This window comes from Zea mays, chromosome 5 (genome assembly GCF_902167145.1).
Source record: "Zea mays cultivar B73 chromosome 5, Zm-B73-REFERENCE-NAM-5.0, whole genome shotgun sequence".
NCBI classification, from domain to species: domain Eukaryota; kingdom Viridiplantae; phylum Streptophyta; class Magnoliopsida; order Poales; family Poaceae; genus Zea; species Zea mays.
In genome coordinates this window covers 82,996,990-83,019,142 of record NC_050100.1, presented here as the reverse complement: position 1 = coordinate 83,019,142, position 22,153 = coordinate 82,996,990, and positions in this window count along the sequence as shown.

The following is a 22,153-nucleotide window of genomic DNA, read 5'->3' as shown; positions in this document are numbered from 1 at the left end:
TGGAGTAAAGAGCTCGAAAGGCTACGAGAAAGGAGTCAAGTGTGTGACTCTGTGCTTCTATGAAAATGAGTACAGAGGAGACTGCGAAGAAGACAAATTGATGGTAGTGGTCCAGGAGGGATCACAAAGAGTGAGATGATGAGTGAAATGAGAAGTATGATCCAAGAGCTCATAGGGTTAGGGTTGATTGGTGCTAAGGCCAATACAGGTACATCTGAGTTGAAGTTGGAACTTGTGCCTAATGATGTGAAGTTAGAAGGTAATAAGAATTATCTAAGCTGGTCCAGAAGAGTGCGTGTACTCCTAGGAGTCAAGGGAGTGGGGCATTATTTGGAGGAGACATTTGTTGAGCCGATTGATAAGCTCGGCGCAGAATGGAGAATCTGGCATGCGACAAACTCTGTGATAGTTGCATGGTTATTGGCATCCATGTCTCCCACTGTTAGCAAGAGGGTGGAAGCCATGCGTACTGCATCACAGATCTGGAAGACCTTGAGTAATATATACTCTCGAAAGGGGAATGTGATGGTGATGATGGAAATACAGAGCAAGGCAGATGCAATAAAGCATATGGGGAGACCAGTGGAACAATATGCTAGTGAGCTCCAGCACTTATGGGGAGAACTGGATCATTATGCTCCTCTCCAAATGGTTTGCCCACAGGATGCACAAATGGTTCATAAGTGGGTAGAGGGTAGGAGGATGACCCACTTTCTAAAGAATCTGGATTCTGATTTTGAGAGCAGGAGAGCGACCTTTTGTCACCAGGAAAGTCTTCCTACCATGAATGAGGCTGTGTCTGCCATGATAGATGAAGAGAGCAGACTTCGAGTGATGAGTAGTGGTAATCATGTGAAGCAAGCATACGTTGCAATTGAGGAAAGAGAATGCTATAATTGTGAGGAAAGGGGACACATGAGTTACAATTGTCCCAACCCTAGAGGAAATGGTGGCAGGGGAGGATCTCGTGGAGGACGAGGGGGTACTCGTGGTCGTGGGAGCTATGGAAGAGGTCACGGAGGTCATGGTAGAGGCTGTGGTGGCTCCAGGGCCAACATAGCTACCACTGAAGAAAGTCTCTCTGTTACTCTGTCTGGGGAACAAGCTAAGCAATGGGAGTAGTGGCAGAAGGGCAAGTCTTCCGAGTGCCTCACTTCACCTGATGGGCAAGCCACCAACTCCTTCGGTAACTTTGCCAACTACGCCCACATGGGCGAAGGTACTCAGGCACAAGCTTTTGCATCCTCATGTAGGCATCACATAGATTGGGTCATAGATTCAGGAGCATCAAAGCATGTGTCTGCCATGTCCACCCCTTTCAAAACATACATTCCTTGTACACATTATGAGTCAGTTCAAATTGCTGATGGTACATCTCAACAAATCTGTGGTATAGGATCTGTTGAGTGTACACCATCTCTTAGCTTGTCATCAGTTCTGCATGTTTGTCACACCCGGATTTAAGGAACAAATCCGGGTGCATCTCATATGTGTGCCAAGGAAGAACAACACACATAATAACAGAGTGCACAGAGATAAATGTCATAAATATCATAAATGTACTTATTACATAGCGGAAGTCTTACAAAAATAAATGATAAAATAAAACGAACTAATTATTATTCCCTGGCGCCACAAGCTGACTGGAGATGCCACATAGATCAAGTCGAAAGCCTCAGTGTTAGGCGACTCCTCTTCGACCACCTGTTCTTCTCCTGTGGGGGTGTGAGATAGCAAGGGTGAGCTCACATACGTTCATAGCTCAACAAGTCGTGGGGAATAATGTGCATGAACTCACCAAAGGTGGGAGTTCATGTGAAGTGTAAGGCTGATCAACAAAATAGAGGCTGAAGCTGAGCATTGCTTTTATACGTTGGTCAAAATTTTATTAGCAATTACTAAGTGTAAGTAAATACCAAACCTTAATAATAATAAATAAAATTAATAGTAAAATAATCCCAAATGCAATGCAAATGTCAAATTAAGTTTAAGTTCCATAAATTAATCATGTGAGGGTCCGAGCTGCTCATGACCGTGAGCGCGACTAGTATACCAGTTTTACACTCTGCAGAGGTTGCGCATCTTTACCCACAAGTCATGTTACCCATCTGCCAAGAGACGGCCAATCCCATACACCTCTACCGAGGAGGCGAGGCAGGGTAACACTACGAGGCCTTTACAAAGTTCTACTAGCTTCAGAAATCCCGCTACAGTTTATAGGAAGCTCCAGTGCAGGAATCCCTCGCCTGATCGGCATCACAGCAAAATCAACCCAAGGACCTCCCTACACTGACCACTCCCCTACTGCCCTTGCCCCTTTCGGGTAAGGAAGTCATCCACTAGCTTTCCTAGTTAATCAGCCAAGGGCGTCCCATTAAACCCTTGTGGTAGCACTGTTTTCCCGGGTGGTCGCTCCATGTTCCCATTAACATAATGATCTTAACATGAGCAGTAATAGCAAAAAGATAATAAAAGTGTAATCATGAATAGTGTATCTCCATACCCAAATCCACATAAAGCAATAGCAGGTATTACCCAAAAATATTTCAGTGGTAAACAAGGTATAAGGATAACCAAAACCGGGGTAACCTATTGGATCCCATCAAAATTAACCTATGCAGATCATTATAATTAATAAGAACATGGCTAGGAAAGAGTAAGTGATCAAGGGCACAACTTGCCTTCAATGAGCTCCTGCTCATCTACTTCTACTCGTTGAACCTCAGAATCCACAGTGGCTTGCTCGCCTACTCGCATCAACACAATACATACATAGTATAGCAAAAATTAACATCACACCAAACATGTAATTAAAATACACAATAATAATCTAGACATTCAAATAAGATCATAGGAGCTAGAATCATTAAATTTGGAGTTATATATTTTAAGATATGAATTTCCAAGGGTTTAATGTGCTTGAAATAGGATTAAATGCGAAATTAATTTTCTTAATGTTTTAATGTTAAAACAGAGACACTAGATGGTAGACATTAATATTACAAAATTTTAGAAACTGGAATGGATCAATTTGGATTAAAAATGAATTTTCTATGCATTTTACAAGTTTCTAGAATTGTTTTTGTATTAAAACTAAATTCTATAATCATTTCTCGGTTTTTATTATCCCTTGGACTGCGCGTCAAAAACTAAAAAGCGCAGGGGCCCTAGCGCTAAATATGCTGAGACACAGACCACTGTGCTACGGACTGCGGGTTAATTTCCCTAAAAAACTAAGGTTTCTTATGCAAATGTGCAGAGCGAAAGGGTATCGTGTGATATTGGCCGTCAGATCTAGTATGGACGGCGCAATTAGATCGGCCCTGGATAAAACCCAGCTTTCACTCACCATCGTAGGATCCAAGTTCGATGGCCGAGAGTCGCCTGCGACATCGATTAACTTCTAACCGCTCAATCACTGATCTACGACCCAGATTTTAAATAATTAGGATCCTCCCGTGACCGACCGATCGCGATCCAACGGATCCGATCCCGCGCGCGAAGCATTACCCTTACTTCTAATCAGGGCCGCTCCTCTTGTATCCAACGACGCGTATACCCCGACTACCGCACGCCAGCCGAGCGGCGGCGCACCCGCCGCGGACGGCGGCGCCATTGCCGGCGAAAGTGAATCCCGAGCTCTCGTGCTCGAAACCCAAATCCACAAGGTGCTACACTATATCAAGGCTAGAGTAAAAACGACGCATGGTCTACTCACTGAAGACGGATGTCGGGGAAGCACAGTCGTGGCGCACGGCGGTGACGCGACTCCGGCGAGAAATTCACTCCCCACCGTCGATCAACGCGCCCGGTTTCTCCCCGGCGTACAACCCACACCCCTGTAGGGTTGTTCCGGAGCGCACGGCGGAGACACGACGAGCGCGAGGGTGGCTAACACCTACGACGGCTACCTGTGAGGAGTTCTGGCACGGCGTGAGCTGTCGAAGTGGGCGAGGGTGGTCAGCAGGGCACGGTCGTGCTATTTGTAGAGCGGCGAATACAGCGTCCGTGATCGGGTCGTGCACAACGATCCACCGAGATCACCGCACGCGCCACCGACGATTTCGCGAAGTGGGTAGCATGGAGAAGACAGAGGCGAGCGGGTCTTCCGGCTGGCGTGTGGGACCCGCGTCGCGGTGACACACAGCGAGCGCAGTTAGGACGGTGAGACCGAGCAGCGGGCCCGCGCTGTCAGCTGGCCGAGCGCGCGCAGAAGCTGGGGAGCGGGCCGCACGGATGGGTTTTGGTTGCTGGGCTGAATTGAGTACTGAGGGCCCAAGTGCAGTTTCTCTTTTTCCTATTTCTTTCTATTTTATTTTATTTTATTTATTCCCAAATTCCACTTTAACTTCAAATTTAAATTTAAATCTTGTGCCAAATTATACTCAAAGTATATTGTGAAATTCAAAGTACCACTTTTAGAAATATAATTATATTATTTATATTTTCATATCGTTTCTCTCCTTCTTATTTTCAAAACCCTAATTTCAATTTAGGGTTTAATCCAACTTCTAGAATTGTTATCTCATTGTTGTTATCCTTATTATTTTATTTAATGCACAAACATATAAAACTCCAACAAGATGCACTTTCTTTTATTTTAGTGTTATTTGTTTTAGTTAATCACTCTTAACTTTATGTATGCTCTTTTTATGATGCAGATAAGACACATAAAATAATGAGACCCCTATATATTCCTTTTATAAAATTTTGAGTATTACAATGTTCCATCTTTTCCAGTCAATCTCCTTTCTGTAAGTTAAATCATTGACCAATTCAAGTGCGCAGTAATATTTGATGAGAATTCTTGTGTCTTTCAGGAGAAGAGTACTGGGAGAAAGATTGGAACTGGAGTTAGGCATAATGGGTTGTGGTTCATCAGTCACGAGGAGTCAGCATTGAAAGCAACTGTTGAGGGGGATGGCAAGGAGATTCTACTACATCATCGTCGGTTAGGACATATATCTTTTGAGAACTTAAGTCAGTTGTATCCCATGATGTTTAAGGGAGTGGACAAAAGTAGACTTGTATGTGATGCATGTGAACTTGGCAAACATACTAGATCTACCTATCCTAGTGTTGGTCTTCGTAGTTGTGAACCGTTTATTTTAATACATTTAGATGTTTGGGGTCCTTGTTCAGTCACTTCTGTGAATGGTGCAAAGTGGTACGTTACTTTTATTGATTGTTACACTCGTATGACTTGGATCTATATACTTAAGCATAAAAACGAGGTGTTAAAGTGCTTTCAATACTTTCATAAACTGATTGCAAATGATGCAATAATTTGGGTTATCAGGACTGACAATGGAATAGAGTATGTGAATAATGAATTTAGATCATATCTGTCAGATCAAGGAATCATTCACCAAACAACATGTCCTGGAACTCCACATCAAAATGGTGTAGCAGAGAGGAAAAATCATCATTTGTTGGAAGTAGCAAGATCTCTCATGTTTCAGATGAATGTGCCTAAGTATTTGTGGAGTGAGGCAGTAATGACGGCCACATACCTCATTAACCGGATGCCCTCAAGAATACTTAATATGAAATCACCTACAGAACTTCTATTGGGAAGGTGTGACTTTCTTGTTCCACCCAAGGTCTTTGGTTGTGTCTGTTTTGTAAAATATCATCGACCTATGGTGAGTAAGTTGGATCCTCAAGCAGTCAAGTGCATTTTTGTGGGTTATTCATCTACTCAGAAAGGATACAAGTGTTGGGACCCTATTGGTAAGAGATTGTTAGTGAGTATGGATGTAACATTTCGTGAGGAAGACCCATATTATAGAAAGAAAGTTGATCCATATCAAATCCTGGAGGACTTCTCTTCGGTCGATGGAGGAGACCATCGAGAGGGGGAGGATGACAGTGGTCGAGGTAGTGATGAGGCTAGTGGAGCTTCAGGAGGGTGATTGTTGGAGGTATGATTCCACCAGAAGTGGATAAAGGGATAACTACGCAGATATTGAGTACTGACGAAAGAAGTGGGGATCATGGTGACCCAACTATTAATATTCAGGAGGAGACAGAGGATGATGAGGCAGTGATTGTTGGGTCAATCCCATGTCCTACTGCAGGGAAGTTGAATGAGAAACAGGGGGAGCAACATGATTGTTCCATTGGGGTAAAGGTGAATGACAAACAGGGGAAGCAACCTATAGTATACTATCGAAAGCCGACGAAGAAGTAGGGGGAGCAACCACAACCTGGATGTGTTGAAGCTCCAGTCCCATATCTCTCTTCAGACTCCTCTCCAGACCCAGCTGGTAATGTCTCTCCAATCCATATTTCTCCCATTCCTGAACATGAAGAATTACCTCTTACACAAAGAAGAGTTCCTAGAGTAAATGCTAGGAAACCTCCGTCTCGTTATTGTTATGAACATGACATTGCTAAGTATGTCTCATACTCTAGTGTCTCTCCTGCATATAGAACTTTCATTGTATCTCTACAAATAATATCTATTCCGAAGGATTGGAGGTGTGCCAAATAGGATCCAAAGTGGAAGGATGCCATGAAGGAAGAGCTGCTTGCCCTTCAGAAGAACAAGACATGGGAACTTGTTCACCTCCCAGAAGTAAAGAAGGCGGTGGGGTGCAAGTGGGTCTTCATAGTAAAGCAAACTCCTGAAGGAAAGATTGATAGGTACAAAGCAAGACTGGTGGCGAAGGGATATAGTCAGACATATGGGATCGACTATGATGAGACCTTTGCACCTGTGGCAAAAATGGGCACGGTGAGGACCTTAATCTCATGTGCGGCCAACTTTGGTTGGCCTCTTCATCAGCTGGATGTGAAGAATGCATTTCTCCATGGTGATCTGAAGGAAGAGGTCTATATGGAAATTCCACCTGGATTTGCAAATAAACAGACTATTGGGAAAGTGTGCAGACTTAAGAAGTCGCTCTATGGCCTAAAGCAGTCACCACGTGCATGGTTTGATAGATTCGGGCGAGTTGTGTGTGATATGGGCAATCATCAATGCAATGGAGATCACACAGTCTTCTACAAACATCAGGGCTCTTGTATCACTATTCTAGCGGTTTATGTTGATGATATAGTGATCACTGGAGATGATGCGAAGGAGATCAAGAAACTGAAGGAAAGACTAAGTAGAGCCTTTGAGGTAAAGGACCTTGGACCACTCCGATACTTCCTTGGGATTGAGATAGTTAGATCATCTTAGGGAATTATTCTCTCCCAAAGAAAGTATGACCTCGACTTTTTGTGAGAGACAAGAATGCTTGGGTGTCGCCCATGTGGCTCATCCATTGATAGGAATCACCAAACTTGTGCTGAGTCAGATGACCCTATTGAAAGGGAAATAGGGTCAAACCTTTTCCTAAATAATTTTGGTGGTTGAATTGCCCAACACAAATAATTGTACTAACTAGTTTGCTCTAGATTATAAGTTCTACAGGTGCCAAAGGTTCAACACAAACCAATAAAAACTCCAAGATAGGGTTCAAAAAGAAAGGAGCAAAACCAACCGAAGGCTGCCCTGGTCTGGCACACCGGACTGTCTGGTGCACTACCGGACAGTGTCCGGTGCACCACCGGACAGTGTCCGGTGCACTAGGGAGATCAACTCTGAACTGCTCAGCTTCGGGTTTCTGGAAATGCCACTCCGCTATAATTCACCGGACTGTCCGGTGTGCCACCGGACTATTCGGTGTGCCATACGGAGCAATGGCTACTGCGCCAACGGTCATCTGCAAAAGTGAACAGTGAACGCTACAGTGTGCGGACAGTTCGCGCAAAGTCAGAGCAGGCGCACCAGACAGTGAACAGTGACTGTCCGGTGCACCACCGGACTGTTCGGTGGTCCCAGCTGTCAGAGCTCCAACGGTCGAACCCTAATGGTTGGGTGACGTGGCTGGCGCACCGGACAGTGTCCGGTGCGCCCATCGACATACAACCTCCCCAACGGGCATTTTGGTGGGTGGGGCTATAAATACCCCCAACCACCAACACTTCAAGGCATCCAAGTTTTCAGCCATTGCATTCAATACATGAGCTCTAGACTTCACTCCAAGACACAAACAAGAGATGAAATCCTCTCCCAAGTCCAAGATCACTCCAAACATTTAGTGACTAGTGAGAGAGAGATATTTGTTTTCATTTGAGTTCTTGTCGCTTGGATCGCTTTTCTTCTTCCTACATTCTTATTCTCAAGCAACTTGTAATCAAGTAAGAGACACCAAGTTGTGGTGGTCCTTGTAAGGGGTCTAAGTGACCCGCTGATTAAGGAGAAAAGCTCACTCGGTCTAGGTGACCGTTTGAGAGAGGGAAAGGATTGAAAGAGACCCGGTCTTTGTGACCACCTCAACGGGGAGTAGGTTTGCAAGAACCGAACCTCGGTAAAACAAATCACCGTGTCACACTCTTCATTTGCTTGTTATTTGTTTTCGCCCTCTCTTTTGGACTCGACTTTGTTTCTAACGCCAACCCCACCTTGTAGTTATGCTTAAAGTTTATAAAATTCAGATTTGCCTATTCACCCCCCTCTAGCCGACTTTCAATTGGTATCAGCACCCGGTACTTCATTAGAGCCTAACCACTCGAAGTGATGTTGGGAGATCACACCAAGAGGGAGATCGGGACCGGCGGCGACAAGTCCGCAAGCTCGGGGAGAACCCATTCGAGGGAGTCCGCCCACAAGCATAAGGAGGAATCCTCTTCCTCCATCAATACACAATGGAAGGGTGACAAGAAGAAGAAGATGAAGAAAGTGGTCTACTACGAGACCGACTCTTCGTCACCCTCCACCTCCGGCTCCGAATCGGCATCCGCCACTTCTAAGCGCCATGAGTGCAAGAAGTATAGTAAGATGCCCCTCCGCTATCCTCGCATTTCCAAACACACTCCATTACTTTCCGTCCCATTAGGCAAACCACCGGTTTTTTACGGTGAAGATTATTCTATGTGGAGTGATAAAATGAGGCATCACCTAACCTCACTCCACAAAAGCATATGTGATATTGTTGAGTATGGAGCGCATGTACCAAAGGAAGGGGACAAGGACTATGATTCGAAGGAGGTCGACCAAATCCGGCACTTCAACTCCCAAGCCACTACTATACTCCTCGCCTCTCTAAGTCGAGAGGAGTATAATAAGGTGCAAGGGTTGAAGAGTGCCAAAGAGATTTGGGACGTGCTCAAGACCGCGCACGAAGGAGATGAGGTGACCAAGATCACCAAGCGAGAAACGATCGAGGGGGAGCTCGGTCGATTCATGCTCAACCAAGGGGAGGAGCCACAAGCCATGTACAACCGACTCAAGACCTTGGTGAATCAAGTGCGCAACCTCGGGAGCACAAAATGGGATGACCATGAAATGGTCAAGGTTATTCTAAGATCACTTGTTTTTCTTAATCCTACACAAGTTCAATTAGTTCGTGGTGATCCTAGATATAAGCTAATGTCTCCCGAGGAGGTTATAGGAAAGTTTGTGAGCTTTGAATTGATGATCAAAGGTTCCAAACAAATCATCGAGCGAGGCGACACCTCCACACCCGAGGTGCAACCCGTCGCATTCAAAGCGACGGAGGAGAAGAAAGAAGAGTCTACGTCAAGTAGGCTCCCCATCGACGCCTCCAAGCTCGACAATGAGGAGATGACTTTAATCATCAAAAGCTTTCGCCAAATCCTCAAGCAAAGGAAGGGGAGAGACTACAAGCCCCATTCCAAGAAGGTTTGCTACAAGTGTGGTAAGCCCGGTCATTTTATCACTAAATGTCCATTGTCAAGTGATAGTGACAGGGGCAACGACAAGAGGGGAAAGAAGAAGGAGAAGAAGAGGTACTATAAGAAGAAGGGCGACGATGCCCACGTTTGTCGGGAATGGGACTCCGATGAGAGCTCCACCGACTCCTCCTCCGACGAGGATGCCGCCAACATAGCCGTCAACAAGGGTCTCCTCTTCCCCAACATTGGCCACAAGTGTCTCATGGCAAAGGACGACAAAAAGAAGAAGGTAAAATCTAGAGCTTCTACTAAACATGTAACATCTAGTGATGAGGCTAGCTCTAGTGATGATGAGGATGATTTGCTTACTCTTTTTGCCAACCTAAACATGCAACAAAAGGAAAAATTTAATGAATTAATTAGTGCTATTCATGAGAAGGATGAACTCTTGGATAGCCAAGAGGACTTCCTCATTAAGAAAAACAAGAAGCATGTTAAGGTTAAAAATGCTTATGCTCAAGAAGTAGAAAAATGTGAAAAATTAACTAGTGAGCTTATCATTTGCCATGACACTATCTCCAACCTTAGAAATGAGAATTCTAAATTAGTTGTTAAGGTTGAAAAAATAAATGTTTGTGATGATTCACTTGTCAAACTTAAAAAAGATAATGCTAGTTTGATTGCTAAGATTGACAAGTTGAATGAATCTCTTTCTAGCCTTAAGATTGAGAATGATAAATTAATTTCTATGGCTAAAGATTTAAATGTTTGCAATGTTTCTATTTCCAATCTTAGAAATGAGAATGCCATGTTACATGCTAAGATTGATGAATTAAATGCTTGCAAACCATCTACATCTAGTGTTGATCATGTTACCATTTGTACTAGATGTAGAGACATTAATGCTGATGCTATCCATGATCACCTAGCTTTAATTAAACAACAAAATGATCACATAGCTCAACTTAGTGCTAAAATTAATGAGCATGAAATATAAAATGAAAAATTTAAATTTGCTAGAAGCATGCTTTATAGTGGGAGACGCCCTGACATTAAGGATGGCATTGGCTTCCAACAGGGAGACAATGTCAAGCTTAATGCCCCTAAGAAATTGTCTAACTTTGTTAAGGGCAAAGCTCCCATGATTCAGGATAACGAGGGTTACATTTTATATCCTTCTGGTTATCCCGAACATAAGATTAGGAGAATTCATTCTAGGAAGTCTCTGTCACACCCGGTTTTAGAAGGCAAACCGAATGCGAACCATGTACGTGCCAGGATCAGAACTCACGTACACAGCGATTACATAAATGAACATCATCACACAATGCTCGAATAATAACATAAAAGAGTACTTATTACATCATAGAGTCATAGACATCCACATAGTCATTGTCTTAACAAGTAAATCAAAGTGCTAAACGAAACGCAGTAACGATAAGGCCTTCACAGGCAGCTGACTGGGGGTTGCCGCCAACCCACACCTAGAATTCATCGTAGTCTTGAAACTCCTGGAAGTCTCCTTCCACGGCTTCACCTTCTCCTGAGCAGTGGTTACAGTGCGGGCAACCTGGTGTTTTGTGGTAAAGCAAGGATGAGTACACATCAACGTACTCAGCAAATGTCCCGTTTGGCTGAGGTGGACTAGCTTTATGTGGGGTTAGGCTCAAGCAGTTGCTTTTAGTTGGTCAGGTACTTAGCATTAGTAGAAGCCAGATTTTAGCATTAACCAACCCGTAAACCATTTCCTCATCGAGGAACATCATCATCATAGTCGAACCAAAACCATATCATAACCATTGTATCTCGAACCATCTGTATCTCTAATCAAAGAGGATCCCAAGGCTGCTCTTAACCGTGAGCACGGCTGATATACCAGTTTCACTACCCTCTGCAGAGGTTGCACACTTTACCCATGAGTCATGATTCCCTTTCTACCCGGGGAGAGCTAATCCCCATTGACCACTACCTAGGTGGTCCGGCAGGGCATCACTACGTAGCTTTTACAAAGATTCCCTAGAGATCATAGCTGCCCGTTAGGTTTCTCCAGTTTGATAAACACAGTACCCCTCCCCGCAGGAGAGTGACTAACAAAGAGCAAAACGAAAGAACCTCGGCACTCAGCCTCGGCAGAGCAAGCACTGTGCCTGGACCCCATTGACGGCACGACGGCTAAGCAACTACACCTCTAGTTCATCTAATTAATCAGCTAAGGGCATCCCATTTCACCCTCATGGTTGCACTGTTATCCCGGGTGGTCTCTCAACGAACCAGTCCTTACGGAGAGGTACTCAGGAAACAGCCTGAGCCCCCTAGAGTATCACAAGATCATCAACATCATCAGGATAACAGTATCATAAATAGTCACATCATGTTCATTGATTAGGTTAAGGCAATAGCAGAGTGCTAACCATAACAGCCCATAAGGTCATCAAGGATAAAGTAAAATGTAAAGCTAGTCAATCCTTAGGTTTCAAGTAAGTAGTGCGGGGTAGTAAGTTATAAATGAATAGGACATAATGGGACAGAGGACACTTGCCTTCACCAAACTGCTGATCAGGGACTTCCTCTGCAACTGCCTCGGGAAACACAGACTGCTCGTTGTCTACGCAAAGCAATCATTCACACTATGCACTTGGGAAAATAACAAACAGAAAACAATATACCAAACATATGCAGCAGAGAGGGGTCACAAGTTCATAACAGAAAAGGGATAGGCACTCTAGTGTTCCCTAGGTCTGGGGTAGAGGACTACACAAAGTGATTTACTATCTACTAATCAGATCTAAGTCAGGGGTGGGATTAAATAATTATCTGGTTTAAGTTCCTAAACTTAAGTGTTTAAGTCCATAAACTTAAGTAATCCAACTATTATTAAAGTCTACTCATTTCCAATTATCTTAAATAAGGTTTCAATAGTCTTAATCCTATCCTAGTGATTAGCTATTAATTAATACATGGAAACAGCAGGGAAACATTGCATAAACAGATAGATAATAATATTATGAACATTTTGCAATTTGAAGCACCTAATTTGGAGTTCATATGACAAAGTTATGAATTTTACAAGTTTAGGGGTTAAAATTATACCCTAAGGACTTATTTTGAATTAAATAAAAGGGCCAGGGACTTAACTGCGAGAAACCAGGGACGGCGGGCGCAATTTCCAGAAAACAGGGGGGCTCTTTAAGAACATGCGCGGGCGAAGGGGTATCGGGCGCCTACAGCCGTTGGATCTCAGATCTACGGCCAGGATTAGATCCTGCGGGCGGGCGCGCGGGCGCGCGGCGGCGGGAGCGGCTGACAGGCGGGGCCGGGCGGACAGCGCGGGCGCGGGCGACTGGCAAGCGGGACCGGGCGGGCAGAGCGCGCGGGCGGACTGACGGGCGGGGCCGGGCGGACAGCGCGGGCGCGCGGGCGAGCTGACAAGTGGGGCCTAGCGGGCAGAGAGACGGGGTGAGGGGGCAGTGGGCCTGGGCCGCTGGATCGCTGGCGGACGGCCAGGATTAGGTCCGGGCGAGTTGAATCAGGGCCGCCCGATCTGGGTTGAACGGCGGAGATCGGATGGGCGGCCTGGGTCTTCCCTACGGCTAGCTGGGGCGGCGGCGCTCGTCCCCGCGGCGGAGGGCTTGCCGGAGACGAGGGGCACGGGCGACTGGCGGGGCTCTGGGGCAATCCGAGTGGTCGGGGAGGTCGGGGAGGGCGCGGGGAGTTCTCCGGTAGGGTCTGGGTCGGGGCAGAGGCACCGGAGGGGGGCGATTCACGGCGGGGCGGCTCGGCGGCGGGGCTACTCTACTCCGGCGAGCAATCAAACGCAACAGAGAGCAAAACAAAGGGCGATAGGGGCGGGAGAGGTCCGTTACCTCAAGGCGGGCTCCGGGAACTCCTCGGCGGCGACGGAGACGCGACGGGGACCCGGGTCGACGGTGGCGGCTGCACGGCGGACGACGGGTGAGCGCGGGCAGAGAGAAATAGGGAGGGGGAGAGGGAATTGGGGCGCGTTCCGAGTTGCGGGCGTCGGGGCGGAGCTCACCGGGGCTAAGGGCGCGGCGGAGCTCCAACGGCGACGAAGAACCGAGCTCGGGACGGCGGGGTTATGGCGGCGGTGCTCTGCGTGCGCGCAGCGAGGGGGGGAGAGAGGGTCTACTGGGCGCAAATGGGGGGAGAGGGTGAGGGCGAGTGGGCTCGGGGCACAAGTGGCCGAGGGCGAGGTGGGGCGAGTTCCACGCGCGACGTGGGCGCGGGGGAGGTGGGCGCGAGCAGCTCGGCGGCGGTTACGCGGGGGCGACGGGGCTGACAGCCCGGGCCCGCGACGCAGAGAGAGAGAAGAAAGCGGGTGCGGGCGCGAGAGAAGCGGGGCTGACGGGTTGGGCCCACGGGCAGAGAGAGAGCGAGGGAGCGGGCGCGCGCGGGGAAGGCGGGCGCCGACGGGTAGGGCCGGACGAGCAGTGAGAGAGGGAGGCGGGTGCGCGGAAGGCGGGCGCGCCGACAGGCCGGGCCCGCTGCGCAGAGAGAGAAGGGGGGAGAGGCGCGCGCGGGGTGGGCCGACTGGGCCGAAAGGCCGAGGAGGGCAGGTAAGTGGGCTGCTTTGCCTTTTCCTTTTATTCTGAATTGTTTTTCCCTTTTCTTTTATTTATTCTATTTGATTCAAATTCAAATGAGCCCCAAATTCAAATTAGACCTTTTGAGAATTATGCACCAAACAAAAGTGAAATCTGGGGTTCAACATGATGCAACAATTCATACTCCCTTAGGGTTCAACATAATAAACTATAATTACAAATAAAATAAGCACTTAGCTCCTATAGAAATGAGAAAGAAAAGAATGAGGAAGAATGAGAAAAGGAAGTAACACCTGAATTTGTGAATATGAGCAAAGAAATTTTTTACCCCCAAATTCAGGGTGTTACAAACCTATCCCCCTTAAAAGAATCTCGCCCCGAGATTCAAGGTTGGTCAGCAAAGAGTTCAGGGTATTTGGCCTTCAGGTCATCTTCTCGTTCCCAGGTTGCTTCTTCCTCAGAGTGGTGACCCCATCTGACTTTGCACATTCTGATGGTATTCCTCCGGGTGACTCTGTCTGCAAACTCCAGAATCTGCGTTGGCTTCTCTATGTATGTCAGATCTTCCTGGACTTCCAAACCTTCCACTGGCAACTGTTCTTCCGGTACTCGCAGACACTTCTTCAATTGTGACACATGGAACACATTGTGCACTGCTGACAAACTCTCTGGTAGGTCGAGCTGGTAGGCCACTTCTCCACGCTTGGCTTGAATCTGATATGGTCCGACGTACCGGGGTGCTAGCTTGCCTTTGACTCCGAACCTTCTGACTCCCCTGATAGGTGACACCTTCAGATAGACGTAGTCTCCCACTTCAAAACTCAGTTCCCTTCTCCTTCTGTCCGCATAGCTTCGCTGCCTTGACTGGGCTGTCTTCAGGTTCTCCCGAACCATTCTGATATTCTCTTCGGCTTCAAGCAAGATGTCGGGGCCAAACACCTGTCTCTCTCCAGGCTGGTCCCAGTGCAGCGGAGTCCTACAACTCCGTCCATAGAGTGCCTGAAACGGTGACATCTTCAAGCTGGCCTGATAACTATTGTTGTAGGAGAATTCTGCATAAGGTAACCTTTTGTCCCATCCTGACTTGTCTTGCAACGCACAGGCTCTCAACATATCTTCTAGGATCTGGTTAGTTCTTTCAGTCTGACCGTCTGTCTGCGGGTGATAAGCTGAGCTGAAGTTCAAATGGGTGCCCAAAGCTTCTTGTAGCTGCTGCCAAAAATGAGATGTGAACTGCGTTCCTCGATCTGACACTATCTTCTTCGGCACACCATGAAGGCAGACTATCCGTGACATGTATAACTCAGCTAACGTTGCTCCGGTGTATGTTGTCTTCACAGGTATGAAATGGGCCACCTTTGTTAGGCGGTCCACAACCACCCAGATGGAATCATAACCGGCCCGGGTACGAGGTAGGCCAACTATGAAATCCATCCCGATCTCATCCCACTTCCACTGAGGAATCCGCAATGGCTGCAACAATCCGGCAGGCCTCTGATGCTCCGCTTTGGTTCTCTGACAGCTATCACAGATGGCGACATATTCTGCGATCTCCCTTTTCATACCATACCACCAAAACCTCCTTTTTAAGTCCTGGTACATCTTCTCACTCCCTGGGTGTATGGAGTAGGCTGTCTCATGAGCTTCCTTGAGGATCAGTTCCCGAATAGGTTTGAGGTCGGGAACACACAATCGGTCCTTGAACCAGATTACTCCTTCTTCATCCTCTCGAAAGTCTTTGCCTCTTCCTTCTAGGATCAGCTGCCGGATCTTGTTGATGTTTTCATCATCCTTCTGTCCTTCTTTGATCTCCCGCTCTAGGGTGGGCTCTAATTCCACTGTCACTCCTTGCGTACTATTCAGGAAACCGAGGCTCAGTCTGTCAAACTCCTTGGCTAACTCATACAGCATTGGGTGCGAGGCCAACATATTGACTTGACTTTTCCTGCTCAGAGCATCTGCAACAACATTGGCTTTGCCCGGATGGTAATGTATCTCCAACTCATAGTCTTTGATCAATTCCAACCATCTTCGCTGCCTCATGTTTAACTCTGACTGGGTGAATATGTACTTCAGACTCTTATGATCTGTGTAGATGTCGCACTTCTGCCCATACAGGTAATGTCTCCAGGTCTTCAAAGCATGAACCACTGCTGCCAATTCCAGGTCATGTGTGGGGTAATTCTTCTCATGGATCTTCAGCTGTCGAGATGAGTATGCTACAACTCTCCCTTCTTGCATCAGCACACATCCCAATCCGGTGTACGAAGCATCGCAATATACTGAGAATGACTTGTGGACATCAGGCAGGACTAACACAGGAGCTGTAGTCAATCTATTCTTCAGTTCTTCAAATGCTTCCTGACACTTTTGGGTCCACTTAAACTCAACTTTCTTCGCTAGCAACGCTGTCATTGGTCTAGCAATCTTCGAGAAACCTTCAATGAAACGCCTATAATACCCAGCCATTCCAATGAAGCTCTTGATCCCACGAACATCTTTCGGTGCTTTCTAGTTCAGGATATCTGCTACTTTCTTTGGATCCACTGCCAACCCATCTTGGTTTATGATGTGACCCAGAAATAAGACTTCATGAATCCAGAACTCGCACTTGCCCAGCTTGGCATACAACTGATGCTCTCGAAGTCTTTGCAATACCATCTTCAAATGCTCTACATGATCTTCCTCACTTTGAGAGTATATGAGAATGTCATCGATGAACACTACCACAAACTTGTCCAGATAATCCATGAACACACTGTTCATCAGGTACATAAAGAAGGCTGGCGCATTTGTCAAACCAAAGGACATAACTGTGAACTCATATAACCCATACTTGGTGATGAATGCTGTCTTCGGTATATCCGAGGGTCGGATTCTGAGTTGATGATAACCACATCTCAGATCTATCTTCGAGAATACGCTGGCACCTCTGAGCTGGTCGAACAAATCTTCTATCCTTGGCAGGGGGTACTTGTTCTTGACAGTGACTTCATTCAAGGCTCTGTAGTCTATGCACATCCTTTTGGTACCATCTTTCTTCTCTACAAACAACACTGGAGCGGCCCAAGGCGAGGTGCTTGGCCTGATGTAACCCTTCTCTAACATCTCATCTATCTGCTTCTTGAGTTCCACCAATTCTGGTCCAGACACTCGATAGGCTCTTTTTGAAATGGGGGCGGTACCAGGGATAAGCTCTATGGCAAATTCAACCTTTCTCTCGGGTGGCATGCCCGTTAGCTCCTCGGGAAACACATCCGGAAAGTCCGACACAACCTTGATAGCCTCGAGCGGGTTAGGCTCCTTACTATCAACTGAAATCTGGTGACAGACTCCCTCCGCTGATTTAGGCATCCTTAGCTCGGCCACTACCTCTTCTCCTGACGGGGACTTCAATGTTATGGTCCTCTTGTCACAACTAACATTTGCTTCATACTTCATTAACCAGTTCATCCCTAGAATGACATCTATCCCAGGGGTGCCTATTACTATTAAGTCACTGGGGAAACCTATCCCCCTTATTTCCACCATTACGTTTGAACATATTTTATCTGTTTGCACCATGCCACCAACCGAATTAATCCTCATGGGTGGCATCATTGCCTCTACTGAGATGTTATGCAGTTCTACCCATGTTGCAGTGACAAATGAATGAGTTGCACCAGTATCAAATAGCACTTTTGCGGGATGAGATTCGACTGAGAACATACCTACTGCCACATCTGGTGCATCCTGGATCGCTTCGGCCTCCAAGTGGTTCACCTTTCCACGGTTGTACGCTTGGTTACGATTGCCTGCTGCCGGCTGCAGTACACCTTGCCTTGCTGGAGCATTGGGGTTGGTCTGCTGCGGAGCCGTCTTCTTTGGGCACTGCATCGCCCAGTGGCCTTGATCTCCACAGTGGAAGCATCCTCTGCCTCCTCCTTGTGCTGGGGCTGCTTGGTTGCTCTGATTCGCTGCTGGGGTAGGAAGGCGAGGTGCCTGATTGTTCTGCTTCTGATACTGATTACCTCCCTGCTGGTTGTGCTGACGATACTGCTGCTGCTGCTGCGGGTACTGTCTCTGAAACTGCTGCTGATGCGGACACTGATTCTGATTCTGATATCCCTGTGGGTGACCAGGTCTGCCTTGCTGAGATGAACTGCCTGAGAAACGTGGACGGCTGGTGCCTCCGGACTGGGGTCCACTCATCTTGCGCTTCCGATCTTCCATATCCTTACGCTTCTTCTCAGTCATGACTGCTCTATCGATCAGGTGCTGGAAGGTGGGGAAGGTGTGATTCATCAGCTGGTAATGCAGGGGATCCACCAAACCTCTCATGAACCTGTACTGCCTCTTGGCATCAGTGTTGACATCCTCGGGTGCATAACGAGATAGCTGCAGAAACTTGTCTCTGTACTCACTAACAGACATGGGTCCCTGCTTCAGAGCCAGAAACTCCTCCTTCTTCACGATCATCAGTCCCTCTGGCACATGGTACCGACGGAAACTCTCGCTGAATTCCTCCCAAGTGATGGCTTCGGGGTCAGCATGTGTGGCGAGGTAGGACTCCCACCAGGACTGGGCTGCTCCCCTCAGCTGGCGGGGACCATACAGAACCTTCTCCCTGTCGTCGCATTGGGCGGTGCGCAGTTCCCTCTCCACTGCGCGCAACCAGTCTTCTGCATCCATGGGGTCAGCAGAATGGGCGAAGGTAGGAGGGTGCCCTCTCATGAACTCACCACGCTTATCTCGTGGCATCTGGGGCATCTGCACTTGCAATTGGGGTTGGGGTTGCTGTTGAGCCTGCTGCATGGCTGCCAGAGTCTGCCCAATGGCCTGCACTGCCTGGGTCTGCATCAAGAACATCTGCTCCACTGACATCGGGGGTGGTGGGGGAGGCTGCCTCTGATTTTCCTCCTGCTGGTCATGCTGCTCCAGCTGAGCACGCCTGTTGCATCGGCGCCTGTTGTCAGACATCTGTGGAAGACATTCACACATCAGCATTGATCTCACAATCTTTCAGCATAAGAAAAGAGAATACAGAATTCTTCATGACACTGAGTGAACAAAAGAGCTTCACTGATCCTCATTATGATTCAACACAGCTTCTCAGATAAGAAAGGAAAGTAAGAGTAAATGGCTTCCCAACTAAACAACTGACTTCATTAATATTACTAGCTAAGCCAAACTGCAGGGGAAACCCACATGTTGGCTACAGTCATTACAAAGATTCAAATCCAGTACAAGTTCATCATAACAAGCATGAAAGCGACTGATAGGCAAACTAAACTAAATGGAAGCAACTGATAAGCAAACTAAACTGACTACCTAAGACTGAGACATCTGACTTAAGAATTATTACAAAATCCGACGCTAACGATCTAAGGATCCAGATCTATCCTGGTCTTACAGATAGGGGAACCACAAGTGTGGTGACCACGTGGCGGTGAGCGGTATGGGTGCTGAGTCCCAACAGGTGCGGGAGAACCACCCTCCTGGTGATGGCGCTCTGCCAGCTCAGCACGCAACTCCGCAATCTCCGTTCGAGCCCTGCTTAGCTCGTCCAGAGAGTGATCCAGCTCCGTGTTAAGCACTGCGACTAGGTTGACTGTGCTGCTCAACCTAGGGTTAGCCTCACCAACAGGTGAAACAACCACACTCTCTGTGCTGCCAGTAGGGCGGCAGGGGTAGTACCGAAGGTTAAGACCGTCGGCCACGCCACCGAACAAAGAACAGTACTGAGAGAGTGCACGTCGTGCTGCATCCTGCATAGCCGCCTCTGCAGTGTCCCTCTCGGAGATGGAATAGTGCTCCGAAACGGCCTCCGCACCCCGGAGGTCATCCTCCGGACGGCGAACTAGGCAGGTAGCCTCCCAGCGGTCCGGGTACCTCCCGCGACTGTGCTGGTAGACTACGCAACGATACTCGATCGACCAGGTGTGCCGGTCGAAAGCCTGGCGCAGCAAGGTGTCGAGTGCGTCGTGGAAGTGACAACCGCGAGCGGCGTCACGGGTGATGGGTCGGGCGACCCATCCTTCCGCCTCCTGCGGCTCAGAAGACTCCGTGCTGTGGTCTGAGTCGTCGTCGTCGGGGTCTCCTCCAGAACCTCCTCCTGAAGCTCCTCCAACAGCCGGGGCGTCCCGCGGTGGTGCAGGGGGCGCCTCCAGCTGGGCAACAGAGGAACGGGGCCTCACGGACTCCACCTCTCGCTGGGGTGGGGAGGAAGAGCCCTGCTGCTCTCTGTGCTGGCGCCGGCGTTCCTGCTCCTCACGCAAGCGGTGGTGCAGCCTCTCCAGGTGACTCGACTGTCCGGACACGGTGCGGTGCAGAGGACGCTCCGCAAGTCGAGACGGCAGGAAAGGAATCACCGACTTACGTGCAGTGTGTCTAAGACGAGCCATCTACAAAAGACACCGTAAGCATAAGAGTAAGAGCAGAACTAATATGACAAGCGAATAAGCCAAAGACAGAATAAGATAAAAATTTTAACAAGGTATTGTATAGATAGATAGTAAAATATAGGGTTGGTCGAGGTGACCGACTTTTTGAAGTAACATCAGATGTCAAGGTGAGGGGGAGGGTCAATAGTCCTTAGTACGACCAGTGCTACTCTAGGTCAGCGGTCCTACAGTCAGCATGGCTTTGATACCACTTATGTCACACCCGGTTTTAGAAGGCAAACCGAATGCGAACCATGTACGTGCCAGGATCAGAACTCACGTACACAGCGATTACATAAATGAACATCATCACACAATGCTCGAATAATAACATAAAAGAGTACTTATTACATCATAGAGTCATAGACATCCACATAGTCATTGTCTTAACAAGTAAATCAAAGTGCTAAACGAAACGCAGTAACGATAAGGCCTTCACAGGCAGCTGACTGGGGGTTGCCGCCAACCCACACCTAGAATTCATCGTAGTCTTGAAACTCCTGGAAGTCTCCTTCCACGGCTTCACCTTCTCCTGAGCAGTGGTTACAGTGCGGGCAACCTGGTGTTTTGTGGTAAAGCAAGGATGAGTACACATCAACGTACTCAGCAAATGTCCCGTTTGGCTGAGGTGGACTAGCTTTATGTGGGGTTAGGCTCAAGCAGTTGCTTTTAGTTGGTCAGGTACTTAGCATTAGTAGAAGCCAGATTTTAGCATTAACCAACCCGTAAACCATTTCCTCATCGAGGAACATCATCATCATAGTCGAACCAAAACCATATCATAACCATTGTATCTCGAACCATCTGTATCTCTAATCAAAGAGGATCCCAAGGCTGCTCTTAACCGTGAGCACGGCTGATATACCAGTTTCACTACCCTCTGCAGAGGTTGCACACTTTACCCATGAGTCATGATTCCCTTTCTACCCGGGGAGAGCTAATCCCCATTGACCACTACCTAGGTGGTCCGGCAGGGCATCACTACGTAGCTTTTACAAAGATTCCCTAGAGATCATAGCTGCCCGTTAGGTTTCTCCAGTTTGATAAACACAGTACCCCTCCCCGCAGGAGAGTGACTAACAAAGAGCAAAACGAAAGAACCTCGGCACTCAGCCTCGGCAGAGCAAGCACTGTGCCTGGACCCCATTGACGGCACGACGGCTAAGCAACTACACCTCTAGTTCATCTAATTAATCAGCTAAGGGCATCCCATTTCACCCTCATGGTTGCACTGTTATCCCGGGTGGTCTCTCAACGAACCAGTCCTTACGGAGAGGTACTCAGGAAACAGCCTGAGCCCCCTAGAGTATCACAAGATCATCAACATCATCAGGATAACAGTATCATAAATAGTCACATCATGTTCATTGATTAGGTTAAGGCAATAGCAGAGTGCTAACCATAACAGCCCATAAGGTCATCAAGGATAAAGTAAAATGTAAAGCTAGTCAATCCTTAGGTTTCAAGTAAGTAGTGCGG